This window comes from Falco rusticolus, chromosome 3 (genome assembly GCF_015220075.1).
Source record: "Falco rusticolus isolate bFalRus1 chromosome 3, bFalRus1.pri, whole genome shotgun sequence".
NCBI lineage: Eukaryota > Metazoa > Chordata > Aves > Falconiformes > Falconidae > Falco > Falco rusticolus.
Genome location: NC_051189.1, coordinates 37745757 through 37770333, shown reverse-complemented (window position 1 = coordinate 37770333; position 24577 = coordinate 37745757). Strand labels below are relative to the sequence as shown.

The 24577-nt window shown below is 35.2% G+C and overlaps 1 long non-coding RNA gene across 1 annotated transcript; it reads left to right on the top strand.

Moving 5' to 3' along the window:
• The first annotated feature begins 2914 nt into the window (after positions 1-2914).
• LOC119144004 lies at positions 2915-24434 on the top strand. The gene is made up of 4 exons (XR_005102925.1): positions 2915-2998; positions 15132-15231; positions 23432-23470; positions 24271-24434. It is a non-coding gene; the product is annotated as an uncharacterized LOC119144004 (long non-coding RNA).
• Positions 24435-24577: the final 143 nt, after the last annotated feature.

The window sequence follows — 24577 nt, the reverse complement described above, 5'->3', positions numbered from 1 at the left end:
AGCTGGAAAGTTTTGACATCTGCTGGTTTGGGACATAGCTGAACAGCTGTCAGCAGTGGGGTAGCTGCTTTCAGCAGCAGTTGGCGGGATGGCAGGGTGCCAGCTTGTACCATCTGTGCGCCTGACATTTCATTCTAATTAACAGTAGGGTTAATTGTTCTGGCAGGCTCAAATGTAGTGTCTAACATTACCCAAGGGAAACATGTACAAGTGCAGGAGTGGCAGGGAGCTGGGGACAGCGTTGCTAACAAACCTATTGAGGGAGAATGGTTAACAACTACTGATGATTTTACTAGCTGGCCACATGCAATAAGGCTGAGGTATTTTTTTATTCTGATGAATTATGCCAAGCCTGTAATGATGTAGAAGAAATCAAGCTTTGAAAGGCTGAGACTGCTGCCTTGGGGCAATTGAGAGGGAACAATTTGCATGTTATTACTGCATATTCATACCTAATTGTGTTAGGCTTTGCTAATAGAGCAGAATGACAGTATGAAAAATCGAGCAACTGCTTTATAGCCAACAAAGCTAGTGTTTTTTCCCTACACTATGAGTGCTGAATGATCATTTAGACATTTAGTTGTTCAATATGACAAGTCTACCATTTGTTAGCTTGACATATAGTAATTTATAAAGGAGTATTCTAATTTTACTTTTAGTTTATTCTCATTTTATACAGTATTCATGGAAGCAATTTGAATGGGGATATTCATAGCTATTGTGAGTAGCTGCGATTCAAATAAAAATTTTGTATGAAGTATTTCTATTGTTTTATGACGTATTAATTTTAATGTTTAAATAGCTTTTTCAGATGTTAATATAACATAAATGAGAAGTTGATGAGAAATCTCTATTATGATCATGTTGCTACATACTGATTTAGCTAATGCTTTTACATTCCCATCAAGACCCCTATTTCTAGAGTGTTGGGGTTGCAGGTTGGTTTAAGAAGTTGTCAAGAAATACCATACCTGGTCTATAGATTCTAGATCCAAAAATAGTGATACACTCAGTTTAGGCTGAGTTACAATCCAGCACGTAGATGTAAATATCTCAAAAGATCAAGCAGAATGCGTTTTTGTCATGTGTATTTATGCAACAGTACAAAAATAGACCTACCTCTTCAGGAAAATTGTGCCTCAGTTTCACTCTAAGTTATTGATGGTATACTCTTCCAAATTTATAAAATCTCATTTCTTATTCCCTTATTTCATACTGTTCCATAGGCATGACTAATACTCTACATTGCTGTAAATCACATACATTAAAATATTAACTGTCTCTGAAAAAAATTGAAATTAACTAGCTTAGTTTCTAAAAATACTGAGAAAAGTTGATAGTGATACCACACACGACACAAAAAAAAGGAGAGAAATAAGATTTTCAATAGCTACTAAGTGATTTTGGGATCTAAATTACTTGAACATGTAGCAGGCCTACATTGTACAGTGTGCTGATGGTAAACTTTTCTCAGAGGGAAGTGGCCTTAGTTCATTAGTGTATTGGTTAATCTCAGAAACAATAGATGAGATTCTCAAAACCTGGACACAGCAGAGCAGATCAAAAGAAACTGAGCAGGAGTTTCAGTTGTTGGTATGCTTTATGGTTGTAAAATTAAACTACATTTTTAGTATGCTGGGTGAAACTTGAGATTCAAAACTTCATTATATTATTTGTATATTTATTTATATATATATGTGTGCACAAATGTATATATATAGTAAATATATATTTATATATAAAACAGATTTGACTGATGTATAAATATGTTTATACAAATGTAATGCTTTCTTCATGGAGGAGCATTGTACTGTGGGTAGTTTATACATGGTTTTGTATGTAGTCAGTAGAAACAGTTGTACTCCATCTACTTTGTTTATATGCAAAATATTTCCAACATATAATTAAATTATTTCGGTAATATTTCTTTTCATTACTAGTACTGATATGTTTTATGCAAGATATTTAAATATTTCAATCTGTTCAATTGAATACAGTTTTACAGTAGATTGCTATGTAATTGAAGTGTATGCAATATGTTTACATTCTAAAACTGTGGTTATTGGTCAGTATTTTTCATTTTTTACTTTAGATGTGGAACCTTACTGCTAAAACTACTTTCTATTTTTCTTTTTTTTTTTTTTTTCCTCTTTTTTTTTTTTTGTGAGGAGATTCTGATTTATAAAGAAATCAGATGTTGAGCCTCTGGTGTTACAATTGCAGCAATGGACAATGTGACTGCTACAGTAGGAATGACCTTAACACAAAGTTAACTCATGTGAAAAAGACATCTCACTGTATAGATTTATAGTTTTTACCTTTTAAATAAATCAAATTATCTTAATGCTTTATTTCCTTTCAAAACCAAAAAAGACTCAGCTGGTTATATTTACCTGGATATTACAAAGAATGTCACTGAATATATATGAACATCTTTAACAAATCAACATTCTGAAAATGCCTAGAGCTAATGTAATTTAGTATGCATGGAAGAAGATGCTAAATATATTGGCCTTCAGCAGAAAATAATAAAATGGTTTGATTAGGTTTAATTTAATTATTGTTGCAAGTGAAAATCCTCTATTCCTGCCTTCTCTGTCCTTCAAAGAATTCCTCATGGAAGAAAAGCAGTAAAAAATCCACTTACCATGTTGCAAAAAGGCATGTCAGTCAAGGCCATTATGAGGTCTTGTCCAGTCATTTCCTTGTCTTTTTTTTTTTTTTTTTTTTTAACTGTAACAGCTGAACTTCAGTTCTTTGCAATCTATACTCTCAATATATATCTAATCTGGTGCCTTCCTGACCTCCTGGTGGAAAACAAAAGTAGAAAATCTGCCAAGACTTTACAAGACTTAAAAGTTAAATTAACAAAATGCAATAAATACCATGTTGGTTAATGTTGCTCTTTCAGGACTCATCAGAGAAGATTCTTCTACACTGTGATTATTCTTGATTTGTAGTCTGGATGTATTTGACTCCTCCTTATTCCTTCCTGCAGGTAGGTGAGCTCTCCATTATACATTTCCTGTACTAAATTCCAAATATCAAAATCATAGGAATTTTTTGTCATCACTTTCTGTACAAAGCAAATATTTCTAGCCAATACTATTACTTCTTTTTCTCAGTATCTCTTAATATAATTTACCACAGTGTTAAATTACTAGGTAATCCATATGCTCCATCCTTTCTAAACAGGTTCTTGGAGCATTTTTTTCTTACTCCTTTCAGTAGGTTCCTTTGCTTTTCAAAGCATAGAAGTTAATATCTTTTTATCATTTATTCAGGCTTCTATCATATGCTATTGCTTGTCATGAAGAAGAGCCATGTCCGAATGCAAGTAATGCCACTTTTTTTTATAGGAACCATACAACCATTTTCAGAAAATATATTTTCTTTTTTTTTATTAGCACTTCACAGTTATAGAAAACATCTGAGGCATTATACTCAAGATTATTTTTTTGGTGGGTTTACATAGAGTGTTCTAAGTCTGTCTGAAAGGTGGAAAGAAGAATACATCAAGAGGACTGTGAAATCTAGTTAACCAGTACTTAGTAGCTATTACCAGCTGAATCTTGGTTTCTAAACTGCTTCCATTGGAAATTTCTTCCACCCTACTTTGCAGTGTATGTTCATATGCATTCCTATTCCTATGCAGTCCATTTATATGTCAGTTCTGGTGAGCAAGCAGCAGACAGAAGAATTACAAATCAGTGAAACATTGTTTACATATAGTGTTCATTCACCTATCCTTATCTTTCCTATCTTTTTCCTTTTTCTTTTCCTTTCTCCTACATACTGCCTTGAAAAATATATATTTCATGCTGTGCTGAATTCTTGATATTTCTGTGCTTATTTCTAGATACTAATTGACTTTGGAGACTTTTGGACTATGAAAGAAATGAACAAATTGTCTTTATACTTGTCTTGATTGACAACACTGGTTTTGAGGAATCTTTGCTGTTCTGATTAGTGGTGGGTGTAAAAGTAAAACTGTCTCTAAGAGATTCTGTTGTGCATGATGCTGGAGGGGGAACACAAGAAATACCATTACTGGTAATTTTTCTATCTCAAATTTTTCCTCATGCAGAAGAGCAGCTAAATCGTTTCATGCTGCCACATCAACAATACTGAAATATGGAAAAATCCTTGACTTTGTGGGTGAGGTTGATGCAATTTTGATGGATGTGAGTGCTTGGCATATTCATCTTTAATTACCATCTAGAATTGTTTCAGGGTTTCTTTTTTTTTTTTGAAACAAGGAAGAGTAAAAACAAGCCTCAAGAAATAGTAAAAATTTGGTTTGGCTGAAGCTTACTGAAACAGAGTTATATTGATTTTGGCTACTTCTATTCCATATATTTAGTTGATCTGAACATGTTTTTTGTTATTCAATATCAATAATTCTAGTATGTTATAGTTGGAAGGTATATTTCAAATTAATATTTCCCATACTAGAGAACTGTGGATTTTACTATAAATTGCAAGAATATGTATTATTAGCTTGATGCCAACTATATATTTTTGTTAATATTTGTAGTAAGTGTTCATACTGCAAGGAACTTGATACTAAACTGTGAATTCAAATCCTGTTGCTGACTTGCAGGGTTTTTCAAATTTTAATATAATGTAATTATACATTTGAGCTGCCATGTCAATGGACATGATTGAGAAAAAGGCTAGCTCCATTTTCTTCATTTTCTTTATTCCCCTCCATCAGATATTTATACATATCAATAGGATCCCCCTGAGCCTTCTCCCTGACAATGTCAGGGACTGGGTGGTCTCTGAGTAGTTGGTGTGTTCAACCTCTCCTCGTAGGAGAGATGCTCCAGTCCCTTATTCCTCTTTGTGGCTCTTTGTTGGTATCACTCCAGTATGTCCATGCCTCTCTTGTACTAGGGAGCATCATTTTCTCTGCTCGCTGTAGACAGGTGCCATTCCCCTCCTACCATATGTATATGAATCCCTACATCAGCTTAAACAGTTCCTGGAACTCTTATGGTTTTATCCGAATGCTCCCAGAATGGAGTTTAGTCTTCACTTGAGAAGTTTTGGGGGTTTTGTTACCATCTCAGATTCAAGCAGTTAAAATTAGTTTGATTAATCCATAAAACAACATAGGCAAAATGGGAAATTGTAGACCTGAATATGAATGATTAATGAAGCAAACTGTCAGGAGTTTGCTTGCTTACCTTTTATAGATTGTAGCTTTAATGCAGCAATTCTGCATTAATATAATTACAAATTTACACAAATAACAGATAAAGTATGGAGAATGAGATAGAAAATTAAAGAATGATGGCACATCTGTGAGATACTGGATGCATAATAAGGGTGTAGGTATTCTTGCACTGCTAGATAGAGGGTATCTCTGCCTGCCTATTTGACCTTATCATTACATCTGCTATATTGTGGTGGCATTCTGGTACTTCAGTTCCAGAAGAATTTAGATATGCAACTTTTCCAAAGCTCCTATAACTAACTGCACACATTATTCACAAAGAACAACTTCTGCAAAATAAGAGTTCTGGCCTCCTTCTGGCTACATATGTCCACATCTGGAATAAATCTAACTTAAATCAAGAAAAAAGAATCGTTCTATGCTTCTCACATATCTCTTTGCATGTCATGACTAAGCCAAAATTTGACTGTGCCCATTGTCTTACTTTCTTCTAGTAAGTGTGAGGAAAACTATTTGACGTGTTTGTGTGAACACTGAATATTTTCCAGAGAGCTTGGGAAAATTTAAGTCTGTATTTTAACTTCTGTATGAATAAAAGATATAAGATTCTTAAATATTGGTAAAACTAATAATTTAGGGGAATTGTAATACACTTTCCTATTCATACACACCGCACAGAATCGTAATATTTTCCTTGCCATCTGTATTACTGGTAACTGGTCATGGGTTCATTATTTTGTTTGACAAATAATATATATTTTAACATAAATAGCCATAATGTAGCTTTGCTTGCATTGCCATCATGCAGTTATATATGTTTAAAGACATTTTGGCTAGAGTAGTTTTAATATTAAAAGCATATAGCTGTGTCATTTTTTTTTCTTCTTTTTGTTTTTTTATTCTTGTGTCTATAATTGATTAATGTTCATTTAGGTGAATAATTTATAACTCATACAGCTTCTGCCTTATTAATTGTTTAATTTCAGAGAAAGTAACTGGGTACTAAGGAGAAGCAAGTTGTCATGCAGAGGGACACATTCCATTTAAATACTCCATTGATACATAGAGTAGATGTGGTCAAAGTACTTCATATGTGCTTCTTACATCTACTACTGTACTTGTAAAGAAAAATAGTGATAATGAAGATTAAAGGGTATTAGGGTTATTTTAAAAGAGGCATTTGATAGCATGTGATTTGTAAAATTTTATGATCCTGTGCTGGTTTTGTTTTTCCCTATGTCATTTTTTTGCATTGTTAGTTTTCTCCGTAGTAAACCAAGCAGAAAGAGGAGCACATTGCACGAATATTGCTCACACTTAATAATAAACAAGATTACATATGAAAATGATTAAATGATAAAATTAACCTTAAATTGTAGATAAGCCTTTCGCCTTTGCAATTGAAATTAATCTTGAGACATATTTAGATCAAAGGAGCAGAATCTGAATCAACATTGATCTTTTGATGAGGTTATACAGTAGTTCTCCTTCGCTTGAGAACCTATGACATTTGCTAGACAGAACTTAATTTCATTTTAGGTAGATCAAGAAGAGTTCTTCCTTATTAGAGAGAAGTAGCTAGTGGTGCTTAACACTTTGGAGTTGGCTAAGTGTTGCGATCAGAGTATGATGATGAAACATTTTTGGAAGATTTTATTTTAGGAATTGCTAATAATAGCAGCTTCACAGTATTTGTACATACGACATAGCTAACTTCACCTTGTACTTTAAAGTGTGCTGTTTATAGAAAGGTAATTAAAGAAAGACAGAAAATTAATCCAGGGATCTTGTGTGTTAGCTTTCTGTTGTAGTTATTTTACTGTTCTTTGAAAGAACTGAATTAGTTATTTTTAGTAGTATTGGGAAGGAAGAAAAAATAAAAGTCAAATAGCCTGCAGTTGAATTTCTTTGTTTTGATCCTGACATTTAAAAACTGGCAAGTTATTATATGTCACAGAAAACAGGTATGGATATATCATCTCCTTCTGCCAAAGCCAAAAGTTGTTAATAAGATGCCTATCTCCTTTTCTTTACTTAGAATTGATAGCATGTTCTGTGAGCAAAATAGTCCCAAAATAATTTGCATTTTCCACATTTGCGGAGCTGCATGCCTTACACTCAAGAGCAAAGACATGGAGAAACCCATGTTCTTCTTTACTATGCTATAGTGATAGGAAAAGAAGAATAGCTTGCTGTCTTTACATTTCTCCTATCCCTATGAGTGCTGCACGAATCTCTCTTACAGCAAAGAAAACGGATTGAGAAGGCAAATACTTTTGTGTTTCTTATGGTCTCAAACAGCAGGAGGTCTTCATGTGATATGATACCTGAAGGGCCCTGTAAGTTCTGAGTCTATTACTAGCTACCTGTCCAACTTCTTTTCCAAGAAGCATCAGGTGTATACAATGGCTGGATTCGCAGGCATGATTGGTTCTCTGCAATCATCTTTCATAGCTCTGGCAATGAGGAAGAGGCACCTATTCTCAATAAACCTTTACAGAGCAAGGTTCCCATAGGTCCCAGCAGTGTCTCTAAAAGGAGAACTCCAGGGTGCAGCTGGATATCATCCAATCTTGCAGTGCCAACTTTTTTTTTCCCTCAGATCTTTACTCTTTGCAGTGCCAACTAATTCTCCACTTATCAAATGTTCTATAAAACAAGTAATCGCAGGAGGACATCTCTTGAAGATACAACAGGCTGCAGTCCAAATGTTGCATTCTTTAACCCTTCAATTCACAATGAAAGCAGCCTGTATCTTTGGCAGTTACTTACTGCATATAATAGATCTTTCTCAAACTGAAGACTCTGAGTTGCCTGAAACCTCAGCTATTGTGATTTCTGGGACTAATGAGGCTCTGCTGACTGTAACACTACTTATGTTTTCTGATGTAGGAAAAATTCAAAGTCAAGGTGTCTCTCAAACTTTTTCAGGAAACTCAAGGCCCTACAATGGAACCTGTATCTAAAAAGTGCCTCACAAATTAGTATGTCTAGGAGAGACTGAAGAAAAAGAGGAGTAACATAAAAATGAATTGGATGCGTTTTTAAAGAAAATTGAAGTGGTTTGGGTTTGGGTTTTTTTTGTTTGTTTGTTTGTTTTTTAAATATATAACCTGATACCTCAACTAATGTTAAGCATTCTAAAGTGGAAAAATGCCAGAAACTCTGAATTCAGGTAACATAGATGAGGATAAGGAATCTCAGGAATAGCAGAACTATATAAATGTGATTTAAGGCTCAGACTTTCTCTGTGTATTCTTACAGCTTTTAAGTGTCTTGCAGTGTTAAGTAAAATAATGTTGTTTCCTCCTTCAATAATGTTCACTGACTTCTGTACATGTATGGCACAGTATTAGTGCATATGACATTTTGGCATTTTCACAAATGTTTTCTCAGTTACATGCTATGTATTCTGTCTGTCAGATGCCAACATATTCATGTACAAATAAACAGCAGATTGTTTCATAACACTTGGTGAAGGGAGTTCCAGAAAAATACTAGAAAATGATTTGATATAATTGTTTGAAGGGAGATTAAAGAATGTGTAAAGGATCAAGTATAGGAGAGCAGTCCAAGAAAAATGGAGCAGTTCACTGACTGAAACATGGCTATTCCCTTTAGATGTCCCTTAAATCCTGTAAGTGGAAACAGACAAATACACAGAGGGGTTACAGGGAATGGAAAAATCTTATGTTGGGAAGGAAGGACCAACATACATAGACCAAGAAATGGAGGAAAACTATTTGATAAAGTTGAACTCATATGCTGAGTGAATTCAAGGACAGTTTCCAATAGTAGGCAGGCAGGTTTCATATAGCTGAAAAGATTAAGGTGCTATACAGTACAGAAACTAGTGGTGGTATTTAAATTCTTGTAGTGGGATATTATTTGGAAACAGGAATGATTTAGAGAGGCAGAGTGGTTTGCTAAAGCATTTATAGGTTATTAAATGATAAAAATTAAATTTGAAGGCTAGAAAATGTAATGTTTTATCATTTAAAGTTACTGTAAAGAGGTAGTAAGGTACCTGGAAAACACTAGCTTGGCAAATACAATTTCTAAATCTTTTCTTCTTACAGAGAAACCTAAAGTTTATTATCATAACTGATATGTTATGACGCTACTATAGGAGAAAAATTCAGCCAAAATTGTAAATTTGCTCCAATTGAACCAACATAGTGCACAAATGTAAAAGTGTGGGGGTTTTTTGTTGTTTGTTGTTTGTTTTTTTAATTTTATGCTAACTGTATCACCAATAAGTTGTTTTTAAACTGCTTTACAAATACTAACTACTTAAGGGATGGTGGCAGGTAAAGAGTGGAAAGAAGTGTGAGTCCTCCTGGGTATGTCTTGCTTCTGCTGTGAACAAGCAACGTTGGATACAATTGTCCAGGCTGTCCTTTGAGCTTTGAGGTTAACTAACAACTTGTAGTTAGATCCCTACTGTTTCCAAGTTAATTGGTCCACCTTCTCACATTCATACAGAAATCATGCTGCCCTGGAAAGTCAGTTCAAACTTCCTGACATTAAGACAGCATTTTCACAGGGGAAAAAACAAGGCATTTTCTTAAAGATCAAGATACTATAACCTTAGAGAAGTGGGCCCTAAAAGTATAATATTGAAAATTTCCTGGACGTTTGTGTTTCCTTGATATGATGTGAAAGAAATAATAATTCTTGTAAGAATCAAAATGCAGTTTGCGTCTGACTCTAGGTCAAAGCGTTAGATAACAGGCTATGTGGATATCCTGAGAGACTGTCACAGCATGGGTTAGTGAAGGGGTTTCTTATAAGACAATAAAAAGACAACAGACTAGAATTCTCTATTAGTGTACCAGTAAAATGGAGAGGATATTCCTAATTAACGTTAAGATCATGCACAGCTCTTTGTGAATGCAGGGCCTAAGTTGTATGGTCAGTAGAGCTTAGATGTAGCATAGAGACATGAGTACAAATGTGGAAAAAATTCAAATCTAGCCTTGATTTTCAACCATAGTGGAAAGTTTAGATTTATTTTTTTTTAATGAAAGAATTCTTTAATCTAGCAACCACGTAGAGCCCTGATGTCTGTACTTCTAGTCATTATAGAATCCTTATTCTTTTTTTTTTCTTCTGAATTTATAGTTTATATCTAAAATATTTGATTTGTTTAATTCCTACCAGGAAGGTAAACACACCTCTTTGTTTTTCCCCTTGTAAGACCCTATAAAATTGTGATGCTACAAGTATTTTCTTTAGATTTTGCCTTTTTTTTTTTTCCCCTGTTTGCCATTTTATGGAGTTACTGCTATATTATCACTGTTTTAGCTGTTATTTTTAAATTCAGAGGGAATCTGTGGGACCAATGAGAATACATTGATTTTCTCTAAAGGTACTTAGAAGAAAGAGGTCTAATAGAAATCCTTTTTCTGTTTAAGAGCTATGAAAAATGCAGTCTCACTTACAGGATAGTCAAAGGAAAATACAGAAAGTGTCCAGCAGAAGAATGAGACTTCAGTCTCCCTCTTTGTGATTTTTCATTGTGCCCATCATGGTGAAGCTTGCAATCTCATGCTAAAGATTTGTAGTTAATGCTAGAACTTTTCTCGGACATAAGGGAATTTCAGCAATGTTCCACAATGGAGCAGAAGAGACATAAGATAAAATGGCTCCAAATGAAATCCATTCTCTTTATTTTGGCTGAGTCAAACAGGAGGTAGCACTTTTCATGTGTTCATATGAGAAGGTGTTTGCTCTCTCCCCACCTCAAAAATAAGTTTATCTGAGATTTTTTTCTAAAATGAAATGGGACTTGGGTCAATGCTTAGACTGTATGAGATACCAGACCTATATAAAAAGACAGGAGATCAGATTTCCTCCAATACTACATTTTGCAAAGGAAATCACAACCTTGATTTTGTACTGCTGGTAACTAAAAGGCAAAGAAGCATTAGAAGCATCTTGTATGTTTTCTGTGTGCTCTTTTATATTTTTGAGGTGTCCCACTGCTTAATAGTGCTACCACTTTAGGTGAAACCCTTTCCTTAAGTCTGCATGCAACTATCTCTGCTTTGGTATCTTTGCCACAAAAAAGGCATTAAATATCCTGTAGAAAGTAGTCAAGAGAGAAAAGAAAATTCACAGTTTGAACTGGGACTGTTTTCGGGTTTCTGACTAGCAGCTGCCATTCTCATCATGAGGTCATTAATCCAGCTGAATGGGGTGTCAGTCTACTATATTACGACTTCTATACCTTTACAAATAGATCCCCTGATAGCAGATCTGGGTTCTTAAGCTCAACAGAAACTGGTTTCTGTGATTATAAAAACACTAAGGAAGAATTTTCTAGCATCTGTTAGAGCCTTCCACCCTCTCCTTGATAACCTTATTCCACGTTCTTTTTTGATCCAATGGTTGAGGTGGCTAAATTATTAGATTTATTTCAGAACTCAGCAGTCAAATGGTTTCTTGATTCATCACTGCATTTTTGGGCATCAGTTATTTACCTTAATTTTTAAAAAATCACTGAACAATGTTATTTTTTCATTGTGTGCAGGTATGGGTACAATTGGGAAACTAAAACTAAAAAGTCAGGATTATCACAGTTTACTGTAAATTAAAGTTATGAAAAGAATAAGATATTTTCACTGTTTAAAAAAGGCTTCTTTTTTTTTTTTTAGAAAAGAATGTAAAAATGGTGATACCTGTGTGTTTGCTATATTTCTGAAAGATCTATCAGTTTGTGTACTGCATACATGTATGTATGTCTTTCAGACTCATATCAATCTGACAGATGCAAAAAGCAGAAAAGACAAAGAAAACCTAGTGTGAACTTCATGCAAATACAGTTACATCAGATGTTTTATATTACAGTTGTATAGGAAAGTGTGCCATTTTATAAAAGAAAACGTAGAAGATATGAAGTTCTTCTGAGTGCACCTTTCTAATTTAGAAAGCCCATTCGTTTTCTGCTGTTAGATTATAGTTTGAATTCAAAGGAGTAATTCTTCAAAAAAAGAATCAGCCTTATTTGTTCAATTCTATATCAAGATTACCATGAATGTAAAACAATATAATGAAAATAATAGCTGAAGGAGTCTGCCCACCTCCAGGTTTTTTTTCTGATTATTTTCTGCAAAATCTCACCTTTATATATATTAATATAATTAAAATAAGAATGTCAGCTCCTGCTTTGAGTCTAACTTGGGCTTTATAAACTAGCTTGACTCTTGGAATTTTTCAGTACAATTGAAAATTAGGTATTAACTTTAAAAACAATGCTAAATATTTATTTTTTTAGGCTGCTATTTTCCTGTTGCACCTTAAGGTATTCTAAAAGGGATGCTGTTTGGTGTTTGTTTAGAATACAGTTGTGAAAAAGAATTGGTTTTTATTCTCACAACAAACTTCCTTGTAAGCACCTGAAAAATATCAAGAATTTTAAAAAAGTAAATGTATGCTTAAGTCTGTTGCATACAGTTCTGTCCATGCTCGTACATTACAGAGGTAGTTTAATCACCCATAAGAAATTACTAGCTTCTCTGTTCGTGAAGCATGACATTTCAATTGCACAGCCAATAAAAGAATTACATGAAGAGGGCTGAAATGATTTACTGTATGGAAAGCCACAAGACCAAGGTTACCATGGTGAACTACCTTTCTGTGCATACAAGGTCAAGTGAGAGTGACCTGTCAGTGGACAACCTTCAGTGCTAACATAGTAATATATTGCACCAACAATGGTTTGTTATCTGCTTTTTAAATAATTATAAACATTTTATTATTGGATATTTTTTCATTGCTTTTTTTTTTACATGTGGACAATAATGAATGCAGAAATCATTTTATGCTTCAGTAACAGTAGTTTTAACAGCATTAGATGAACATCTATGTTTAACAAATTTTTATGAATTGTAACTGTATACAGTAATGTTTCTCTAGGTATGTTCAGAGGTTAAAAAAAGCTTACCAAGGTTTTCCAGATATTTAATCTAATGTGTATGAGATTCTAGTTGATGCTTTTCGTATTTTCTGACTCTGCATTATTGTATATTGCAGAATTCTTCATTCAGTTCCAATGGGGCTGGAGATAGGGAAGCAGGGAGCACTGCAAATAGTCTGTGTACAAATATTGTCAAAGAAAACATACAATTATAATTAAAATGTTTAGAAAAAAGTCTGAAAAGCAGGGAGTTCATCTAATGGTTCTCTGAAAAATATTTTGTTGATGCATAAAATGAGAGCTATACTAATAAATGTCTCTTGAATTACATATGCTGTAAGAAAATGAAACCCTTTGGGTTATGAATCTTGGATTTAAAGAAGCAGTCATCAAATATTTAAGATGAAAATGCAGTAACACATGCTAGCTGTCATGTGTAAGTTTGGTGAATGTTATGACAAGGTTTTTAAAACATTCATAGTCAGAGTATTTTTATAAAAATGTTCATTAATTCAAACAGACATTCATATCTGGCAACCTGCATTACAATCGAGATTTCTAGATGCATTAGAAATCTTTGTAAAGCCAAGAAAATATGGGTGAAATATATAGCAATCATGTTTAAATTATACATTATAAGCCATACCTATCGGTATGTTGTCATATTATGCATTAAATTTAGTGCATCAATCAGGTTGTTATAATTCTGATGTCGCCAAAAGGCACAAAATATGACAAACAGGACTAGGCATGTAGATATTATCATACTCAATAATTCAATGAGCATTTGTTTTATGTAAATTAACTCCTGTTAATAAAAATTACACTCATTTATTACACCACTTCCATGTGATAATTAAAAAAATGTCCTTTTTCTTGCAAATCGTTACAAAATGTGAATAATGCATTTGTTTAATATCTTTATAAACAAAATCCTACCATCAGATTAGTTCTGGAAATGAAAGTGTTATTGATTTCTATAATAATTTCATAATACTGTTACATTGCAGGGCTGAAACTGCTAATCTTGTTTTTGTGGAGAACTCTATGCATTTAAAGCAGTGCTTGAACTCTCACATACAGCATATAAACAACATTAATTTGATACAGGCTGCTATTGTTGAATCTGCAGGAAAAGTACCTTTCAAAATATGGAGAATAAAAGAGGGAGATACTTCTAACTGTAGCTTTTAACATAATAAATACAACTATCTAATAAAACAGTGTTGCAGAAGAGTGGCTTTTCTCAACACATTCAAGCATATTGCGTGGTAATATACCAAAATTTCAATATGGTTTCGATCTTCTTAATTTATACTTGAAATATATATCAACTTGAGGAAAGTTTAGAGCTGTTGTCTTAATAAATCCCTGGCATGTCTATGATTATAAGTGATCTCTAAAGGAAAATGCAATATATCACCTGACCTTGTGTCTATTTTCCCATTTAAAAAAAAAAATAAAAAAATAAAACCAGAAGCTTATTATTCCCTGCTTTTAATTCCAGAATGTTAGGGTTCATTGGATTTTCTTTTTTTCTCTTTATTTTTTTCTCTTTTCAATAATTAGACTTTCTTAAGATGTTAGTTTGCTGATCTTACTAGAACAGAAGACAGAAGTGAGTAGGTGTGTGGGAAAAGACCTAGAAGTTTTCTTCTCACTGTTCCAGTTCTCTCCCCCATCCCACTGGGGAGGAAGGAGCAAGTGGCTGTGTGGTGCTTAGTTGCCAGCTGGGGTTAAACTGCAACAACTTTCAAAGTGTAAATAGCATCTAGGTACCATGGGTATATGCAGCATATAAATTACTAACTCAATGTGGAGGGATTTTTCTCAGTAAGGCTTGTACTTAAGTGCATACAAACTCTATATGCTGGTGGAAAAGAAACAAAACACAGCAACAGGCAGCAGCCTTTGTTCGGCAGGAGAGAGTATTAAGCACAAATCAAAGCAAGCAACAAATGTAAAAACATAAGTGAACAAAAATAGCATTTTAACCTGAAGATAAATCCTTACTACTTCTCCTTACAGCTATATAACTAGAATTCATACCCATGTGGAGAGAAAAAAGGAAGAGAAAAAGAATCTTTGTACGCTAAGGGTCACGTGCAACCTATGGCAAGTGCTACAGGTATGGCAAATCTGAGTCTCTTGAGTTATGTATGCAGCACTGAACATGGGAAGAGGATAGTTACACCATTTAATAGTGGTATATTTAAAGTAAGATGGCCTCACCTATATTTAGGGGAAGATGAAACTTGGATATAGTAATACCCTTAACTATTCAAAATGTTTTCATAAGCTACTAAGTAAAACTTCTGGGAAGTGTTAATTTTCTAAAAGCATTTTCTCTCACATAATCCTTCCGTCTTTTCATGATCTATATGTTTTTCTCTGACTGCAGGTTTTTTTCTACAGATCTGCTGAATTGGCACTGCCAGTTCATGTAACAGTAATACTTCATATAGCTTCCAAAAATTTGGCAAGGACTTCTGAATAAGTATTTTTGGATAAATCTGTATGTAGCTTATAAAGTATATTTAGTGGATAGATGTTGCATTCTATAATAGCATGTAATACTTACCATAAGGGTCTTTAATTGTGAATGTAATTATTATTTTCATTATGAGGAAGACACTTTGAAAAAAGAATGGTCCAGATGAAGTTTCTTGCTTTGAATTCTCTTTCTTGGAAAACTGCAGGTACATGTTCATAATTTGACAGCACTGCATTACGGATTAGCTAGTGAAGGCTATTCTACAGTGAGCTCTGCAGTCATCTCATTGACCTCCTTGAAGCATATAATCTCTGTGACACCAACACTGCTGCCAAACTCATGTTTAAGTGTTGCAGCTAACCAAGTTTTTAAAAGAATTGTATTTAAAACTCAAAAAGACATGAATGTTGAATTCTGAAAAAAGTAATTTTATAAATAACGTGTTTTGTAATTCCTAAGGCTATAAGGAAAATAATTGAGAAGTACTGATTCAGGGTTTTCTACTGTATAAACAAAACCTTATTTTAGATGTTAATGAATTAATAGTATATTCATATACACTGATGACCTATATGTGAAGTATTAACAATGCAATTTAAAATGTCTAAAGGATTAAGTTCCTTAAATATTTTTAATAGAAAAAGATTGTCTATAAAACAGAAGTAGTTTGTGCAATAAAGTATTTAAATACCTAAATTAGTTGTATACTTTAGGGGAGAAGAGTTGCCTAAGTTGAGAATACAAAACTCTAGAAAAGTACTTAAATCTAAATACAAACTCAAGGTCTGTTTAAAAGTAGATTGTGCATTTCCAAAGATAACTCGAGTGTGAATGTATTGTTTTGCTGGCACAGACTTACTAGGTAGATGAAGGAGCCTGTATCCTTTCAATTCTCCTCTGTTTGCATAATATGGTCATATGACATAATAACAGTAATATGATGCAAAGGGTACTTCTACTTCAGTTCCTGGCTACAGGAGCTGAATCAGGTGATGAATAACCTACATACAAGTACCAAATTCCACTTAGAGAACTCTGTGCAGTTGACTTTGCTGAGACAGTTTCTCTCCAAGATAAAATCCTAGTTTGGATTATAAAATTTAGGGAAAAGCAAATTTCAGTTGGAAGCAATTTGAAGCCATAAATTTAGAAAGAGAAGTAAGTTGTAAAATAACAGTAGGGAAGGGACTTGTCTGTGAAGCGTGGGTATAAAGAAGAGAAGAGTTTGGAACAGAAGGAGGAAGGAAGCAAACTGTAACCTAAAGAAAATGGACCTTTACATAACCCTTGAATAGCTGCAATATATTATATCCCCACTCAAATACTTTTTCTGCTGTCACTATCTACTTTGTATCCCTTCTTTGTCCAGGTTTTCCATACTGTCTCACCTTAATGTCAGTTTTCCTTAGGTGTATCTTTTACATTCTAAATTGCCCCCAAATCTCTGTGTTTACCTATCTGTCTTTGATTCTGAGTGCCAGTCCCTTTTTCTAGCTTTGTCTTCCATCTATTGTTTTATTAGTACTTATTTTCCACCCCAGGTGACCTTGCTTTTCATCACATTATTTCTACACCAAATGCTTTGGTTGCCCTTAGCGCTAACCTTTATATTCACAACTCCCCTTGTATTTGTTCATAAAAATGAGGAAAAACAGTCAGTGAAAAGTTCATTCAAAGCAAAGATCAAAATCCCTGGATGTAGTAGAACTGAACTTTTAAAGGTATTATTTATTGACATATTTATTTATGTAGTCGCTTTCTTTGTGTTTTTTTCCATGTTTGTGGACTTTGCCCTTGCCTACTACAAAAAATATAATTTTTACTTTTATACAAAAGTCCAAAAGTTCTCATGTTTTTGTCTTTTGACTTTTGCTCATTTATCCTTAGGAGTTATGGTATTAATATTGGTAGCGTACTGTTATCGATCCATTTCACATCTTTTCCTGATTTGTAAACAGAGGTTTTTTTCAAGTTTAGAGTCATTCAGCAATGGATCGGGATCCATTTTTTTGTGGACAGATCCAGTCAAAAATATTGAAAACAACATGTAAACTAAGTCCAGTTTAATCCCATGCGGGTTAAGCTGCTTTGTATTTTGGGGTTCACTCCTATATTATCAGCAAAATGCAGAAAATAAAAATGTATTCCAGTAGAGGCTGAACTGAGATACATGTCTCTCATACTTGAGCTGTTTTCTTTCTCTGTGCTATTTGTTTCAATCTGCACAGCTGTTCATTCAAGAATGTGTAGATTTTGGAAGGCACACCTGGATTTATAGCTCATCTTTCGGATCCATGTTCCTTTCTTTGAAAAAGTTCATTGGAATAGCATTGCTGGCATTGTGTCCTTAAGCAGTTCAGATATAACTACCCCCAGTGACATGCTTACTGCATTTCCGTATACAGGATGACTTTCAGCCTAAGAAACATTTGTAAGACTACTCCTACCAAAACCAAAATGATCAATTATTTTATACTGGTCCAGTTTTCAGCTTCATTTCTTTCTTCAAGTCAGCTGAGGGATATTTCTGCGTTACCAGAAGATGCCATTTCAGTTTACATCTTAAACTATACTTTGTCCCCAGATGATGTTGTAAAATGAATTGCATTCAGGCAGAGGCTTCTCAAGCACAACTGCTTCATTTAACAGCAGCATATAAAGATTCAGCTCCCAATACCTGGAGTTATTTCTTCGCTAACAGTTATAGCATCAGACTTAAACTGGAAATGTGTTTTGGAGAATGCAGGTTTTCTGAGCCAATTAACTTATATTGTGAAATATACAGCATAACATTTTTTTCTGTTTTAAGCAAAGGCAACTAAGAAACTTAAAAAACTCAGAAGTCTTGTGTCAACTTCTGAGATAAGAATAAAAAATTAAATTAAGGGTTTCTCTGAGACTTTTGGTAATTTCAAATGGAGCAAGAATTCCTGTCTTCATCTCTTTGCCTTCCAGAAGTTTTCTAACAAACTTAATCACAGTTAATCTTTAAAATTCTGTAGACTATAGTAGAAAGGGAATAGAAAATTCCGTATTGATGTGAACTTCTGTGAAATTCTACCATTACAGAAATCTTACTGTGAGGACTCAGAAGTGATATACTGTACACTACATTTTTAAAAAAGCTGACTATACATTTCTTATTTCATCTGAGTGCTTTCTAAGTGTTCATGGATACTGTTACAGAAGAGCCTTCTCATTTAGAGAAATCTTGTCAAGAGCGTATTGATAAGGAAGAAAGGCATAAAAGGATTAATTACCTGCTCAAGAAAACCAAGACCTGTGACAGAAGTGAAACTTCTGAGATTCTGAGAAGAAGGACCAATGTTTCCTCCTAGTGTTGACTGGGTTTGTAAATGACGTGGACCTACATGATTTTTTTAAACTCCTCATTTTGTTCTGTTTTCTGTAAACTCCTCATTTTGTTCTCAATCTCTTTCCTGAGAAGACTCAAGGAAGAACTTAATTATGCTAACTGAAGTAGTTTACAATGCTCAGGGGTTTTTTTTTTTAGGTAGTAGAAAATAGCTAGTAAAGTGGTGAAGACAGATTAAAAGAAGGCATACACTGGATCCAGAAATCACCCTCCCTGAAAAACTGGAAGCTGATGAGTCATTGATTTTAAAAATATTAATGTTTCTTGACATTAGTAATTTTACTTACTGTTGTCTGGTCTTGTACAGTATCTCCCTTATGAAAGTGTATTGAGAAAGGTTACTTTCACAAATATGACTTTTTAGTTGGTCTTTCAATTTGGTTGTGTCATGCATGCAGCAGGAATTGCATGGATAGCTGAGAGTGTTTAAGTTTTTCATATTTCAGAGCTGTTAGAAAACCAGAAAAAATCAGTGTCATCCATGGTGAATTATACTTTTAGGTTCTGATGGGGAAAAAGGCTAAGCCAAATTATTTCAGATTTTGAGGTTTTTTTTAGAGGAATCCCAGAATATAATGATGAATGAACAGACAATGTATTTTATGTACTTCTCTTTAGGGCTCATTTTTGCCATCTTTTTTATTCACTCTCATGTGCAAGAAGGTCATGTGCCTTCAGTAAGTGAGCATAGCCCAGGCTATACTATTTCCTTGTTGATTGTGTGTGATGTAATATCAGTTCAGTGCTTGATATTTTTCCAGATTACGGAGACTAGCATGAATACAGGCATATTACACTCATTTTAGACTAGAGAAATGTGTATAATGAGAAAATAACTTTAAAACCTAGCCAGTAAAATGTTTTCATCCTCAACTAAGACCATGGTCTTTTCATTTGCGGGGTGGCAGAGGGTCTGCTCTGCTCTTAGGGTTAGAAAATTCAGGAGTAGCCAAAATTATTTTTTCATTTGCAGTTGGTTTTTTTCTGTTGTAGCTTTAGCTGTTGATGTTAAATTTTCATCCCATCACTAAAGATTAGAAAACTGGTTTAATTTTTGCATTAAACATTGATATTATGTTCAGGATGTCATGCCACTGTAGACATCTTTCTGTTTTCTGTAAGAAAGGAGACTGCATTATATACCTTACTTCTATTAGTGATGGAGGTTATCAATGAGTCCAATATTGCTAAACCTTTGGAATATTTAAACCTATACTAAATCTATACACCTCATAAGAATCTTCTTCAGTGACCATATTTTAATATCACAGAATCACAAATAATGGTTGGGTTTAGAAGGGACCTCTGGAGACCATCTAGCCCAACCCCTGCTAAAGCAGGTTCACCTGAGCAAGTTGCACAGGGTCACGTCTAGGTTGGTTTTAAATGTCTCCAGAGAAGGAGACTCCACAGCCTCTATGTGCAGCCTGTTCCAGTGCTCTATCACCCTCAAGGTAAAGAAGTTTTTCCTCACATTCAGACGGAACTTGCTGTATTACAGTTTGTTCCCGTTGCCCCTTGTCCTGTCGCTGGGCACCACTGAAGAGCCTGGCCCCATCCTCTTGGCACCCACCCTTAAGATATCTGTAGACATTGATAAGATCCACTCACAGCCTTATCTTCTCCAGGCTAAACAGGCCCAGCTCTCAGCCTTTCCTCATGAGGGAGATGCTCCAGTTCCTTAATTATCTTTGTAGCCCTCCACTGGACCCTCTCCAGTAGTTCCCTGTCTCTCTTAAACTGGGGACTCCCAGAACTGGACACAGGACTCCAGATGCAGGCCCCACCAGGGCAGAGCAGAGGGGGAGGATCACCTCCCTTTACCTGCAGGCCATATTGTTCCTAACACACCCCAGGATCCCACTGGCCTTCTTGGCCACCAGGACACACTGCTGGCCCATGGGCAGCTTGCTGCCCAGCAGGACTCCCAGGTCCCTCTCCACAGAGCTGCCTTCCAGCAGGTCAGCCCCAGCCTGTGCTGGTGCATGGGGCTGTTCCTCCTCAGATGGAGGACCCTACACTTGCCTTTGTTGAACTTCATGAGGTTCCTCTCTGCCCAGCCCTCCAGCCTGCCCAGGTCTCGCTGAATGGCAGCGCAGCCTGCTGGTGCGTCAGCCACTCCTCCCAGTTTGGTATCATCAGCAAATGTGCTGAGGGTGCACTCGGTCCCTTCTTCCAGGTCATTGATGGACAAGTTGAAGAAGACTGAAGCTGGTACTGACCCCTGGGGAGCATGGCTAGCTACAGGCCTACAGCTAGAGTCTATGCAACTGATCACAACCCTGTGAGTTCTGCCGTTCAGCCAGTTGTCAATCCACCTCACTGTCCCCTCACCTAATTACCTATGAGGTTGTTATAGGAGACAGTGTCAAAAGCCTTTCTGAAGTCAGGGTAGACAACATCCACCGCCTTCCCCTTGTCTACCCAGCCAGTCATTCCATCATAGAAATCTATTTAGGTTGGTCACGCATAATTTCCCCTTGGTGAATCCATATTGACTACTCCTGATAACCTTCTTTTCCTCCACATGCTTAGAAGTGAAGGAAGTTAGCAAACCATTTTGGGTGTAAGAAATCTAAAAGTTTTTATCTTCCAGTTAATGGTCAAGATGTTAAAACTAACCATTTTTTTTTTTTATATTGAGACTAAAAGCTAATACAGAATAAAAAAAAATTATAATATAAAAACAGTAAAGAGGAAAGTGAAAGAATAATGAATACAGAAAAAAACCCCATCCCTTTGAAATATTGATAGCTGTTTTATAGCTCTTGGTCTCCAAAACAGCTTTTTCATATATTCAGTTGTTCTCAGCAGGGATCATTATAATTTCAAAGTTTTTTATTTTAGTCTTCCTTTTATTCCTTTAGTTTTCAGGAAGATATTAACAATAATTACCCACAAACACTGACATAAAGGTGTCCCTTGATGCCTATCCAAATGAGTGGTCAATAAAGAGATTAACAGAGTAATACTCACTCTATACATGCACACCTCTGTAGAAGGGTAAACTTCTTTTCAGGCACCTAGGTGTGAACTTGAATGTTCAGAGTCAAGTTACGTGTCTACAGATCATAAAGTTTGTTGAAGTGACTGGCGAGTCAATAGTCATTACAGCCTCTTTGCTTGTAGAAAGGTTCCATTCAGCCAAATGCAGTTGCTCAACTGACCTTTTGGTCAACAGCTACAATTAAAGGCTGTATCTCCTGTACAAGATAGATGAGAACATAGTCTTCAATGCTAACAATAATAGAAAAAAGTTCCTTGCAGATCTGTCTGTCTTTCTTTTTTTTTCTTTAGGTTCCCACAATGTTGGATTATCTGCCTAAACTGATAAGAATCCATTCTTGCTCACCTCTTTTAAGGTCCACACAAGGTCCATTTTAATTTACCACTCTTCTATTGATCAGGCTTCTGCTTTCCTCTCATCCTGCAGTTCAGACATTTCTTGAGGAGTGTTTTAAAATTGTCTGCTTTTAGACACCCTATGATCTGGTGGGACTTAAAATCAGAATGATAGATATATTATTATGTCTCCTTTGAAAATATTAAATTCCTCTAGGTATGAAAGTTGCTTTCTTCTTGCCATAGGACAAATTCAGTTATATGAAGGATGACTCTTCTTGCATCTGTTTTTCAGAGGGATGATCTTTCTTCTAACGTAGCCAAATTTTCTCTCCTTTTGTCTGTAACAGTTAAACCAAGCTTCCAGTTTTCCTTCTTGAACTTGAGACCTCTGAAATAAGCATTTACCTTTCATATGTTCAAAGTCAAGGACATTTTTGATATTCACAGCCATCAGGAAATTTCCTGTGCTGTTAATTTTCCAAATTTAGCCGTTTCTACTCAATGGCTGTCCAGAAGGGTAGTGGCCTGAATTGAGTTTTACTATGAAACTGCTGAAATCGATCCCCTTAATAAAATCAGGGCATAATCCACTAGACATCAGACAATATTACTGGCATTGTTGGGAAATCTTTCTCATAGCTCTCTGTTGTACTGTCACTAGGTGCAATATTATTTTGGGTTGCTGAGGGCCAATATGGTTCTACATTCGCTGATTGCTTTAAGTGCTCCAAAACTGCTCTGCTACGTAGTTGATAAAGCATTTTATTGCAGTTATCTAAAGTGTGAATGTGCATTTGGACTATAAATAGAAGAAAGAGAAGCTGCATACCTGTAAAAGATAATCTTTGAGATTTTGGGTCAAAAAGTACAAGTTTTCTGGCTGATTTTCTCTTTCAAAGCTCTTTGATGTTTCCAGATGTACATTCCTTTAGATGAATAGGAATAGAAATGCTTTTACCTTAAATATCTATATGCTGGGCGTAAGCAATTGTAGAACATGAATGTGTCCTGTGTGAGTAGAAGGAAAATAAGGCTGTCTTCAAGTAGCAAAATGTAACTGCAGTCTTTACGTTACTGTACATATGGTTGTTTCAAGAGCTCCCATTTTTTTAGATGCTGCTCTTATTGCTGATGAGACTCACTATTTTTTGGGTAAGTTATCTTCAAGTACAATACGTGCCTTTGGATTTTGAGAATTATGTTAGGAGGAAGGGCTTCCCATGTTGAGTTATGCACATGCACTTGTTGCACCTGAACAGTCAGCATGGGCATCACGATTGACTAATCTGATTGCCTTCTTTGTTGGAATGGTTGCTTACATGGGCCAGAGAGAGCCTGTAGTGTAATTCAACTTCAGCAAGACTTTTAACACTTTTTCAACTGTATTTTTATTTATAAACTGAGATAATGAGTTGGATGAATGGGTTGGTAGATGGATTGAAAAATGATCAGGCGTTAGGACTCGGAGGATAGTAATTAATGGCCTAGCTTCCAGATGACAACCAATAGTCAATACTGCAGCCTTTCTTATTCAGTTATTTTCATCAATGATTGGGATGACGAGATAGAATGGACCTTCAGCAAATTTGCACATGAGGCTAAATTGGGAAAAGAAGGTTAAGTGATGTGCTGGACAGAAAAATGTTGAGAAACTTAGGGACCAGACCAACAGAAACCTAATAAAGCTTAAAGGGAGAAGTGCAAAGTCCCGCACTTCAGACAGAATAACCAAGTGTATCAGTACAGCCTGGGAACTAATTGACTTAGTAGCAGCTCTGCTTAAAAGGAGAGGTTATAGTGGGTTGCAAGCTGAGTGTGAATGGAATGCCATCATCACAAATAAGGCAAACTGGACTACATTGGAAGGAGTGTGGAGAATATACCAGGGAAAGTTATTATTTCTTTGTGCTTCACACTGAGGGGGCTGTAACTGGAGTATTTTGTTCATATAGGCCTTACAGTTTAGGAAGGGTGTTGAAAAACTGAAAAGGATCCAAAAGAGGCCTATCAAGAAGATAACATGGTTGGAGACCTGCAGCACATGATCTTCAATGAGAGGTGGCTTAGCCTGGTGAAAGAAAGGCTAAAGAGACCTTTGATAGCATTTCTTTGATAGCAGAAATTTGAAGGTAAACTACAAAGAGGATGGAGGTAACTCTTCTTAGTGGTGGTATTTGGTATAATAAAAGACAAAAGCCACAAGTTTCAGCTTCAGCGTGGATGTTAGAAAAAATGATTCACCAGGAGGGTCATGCTGAC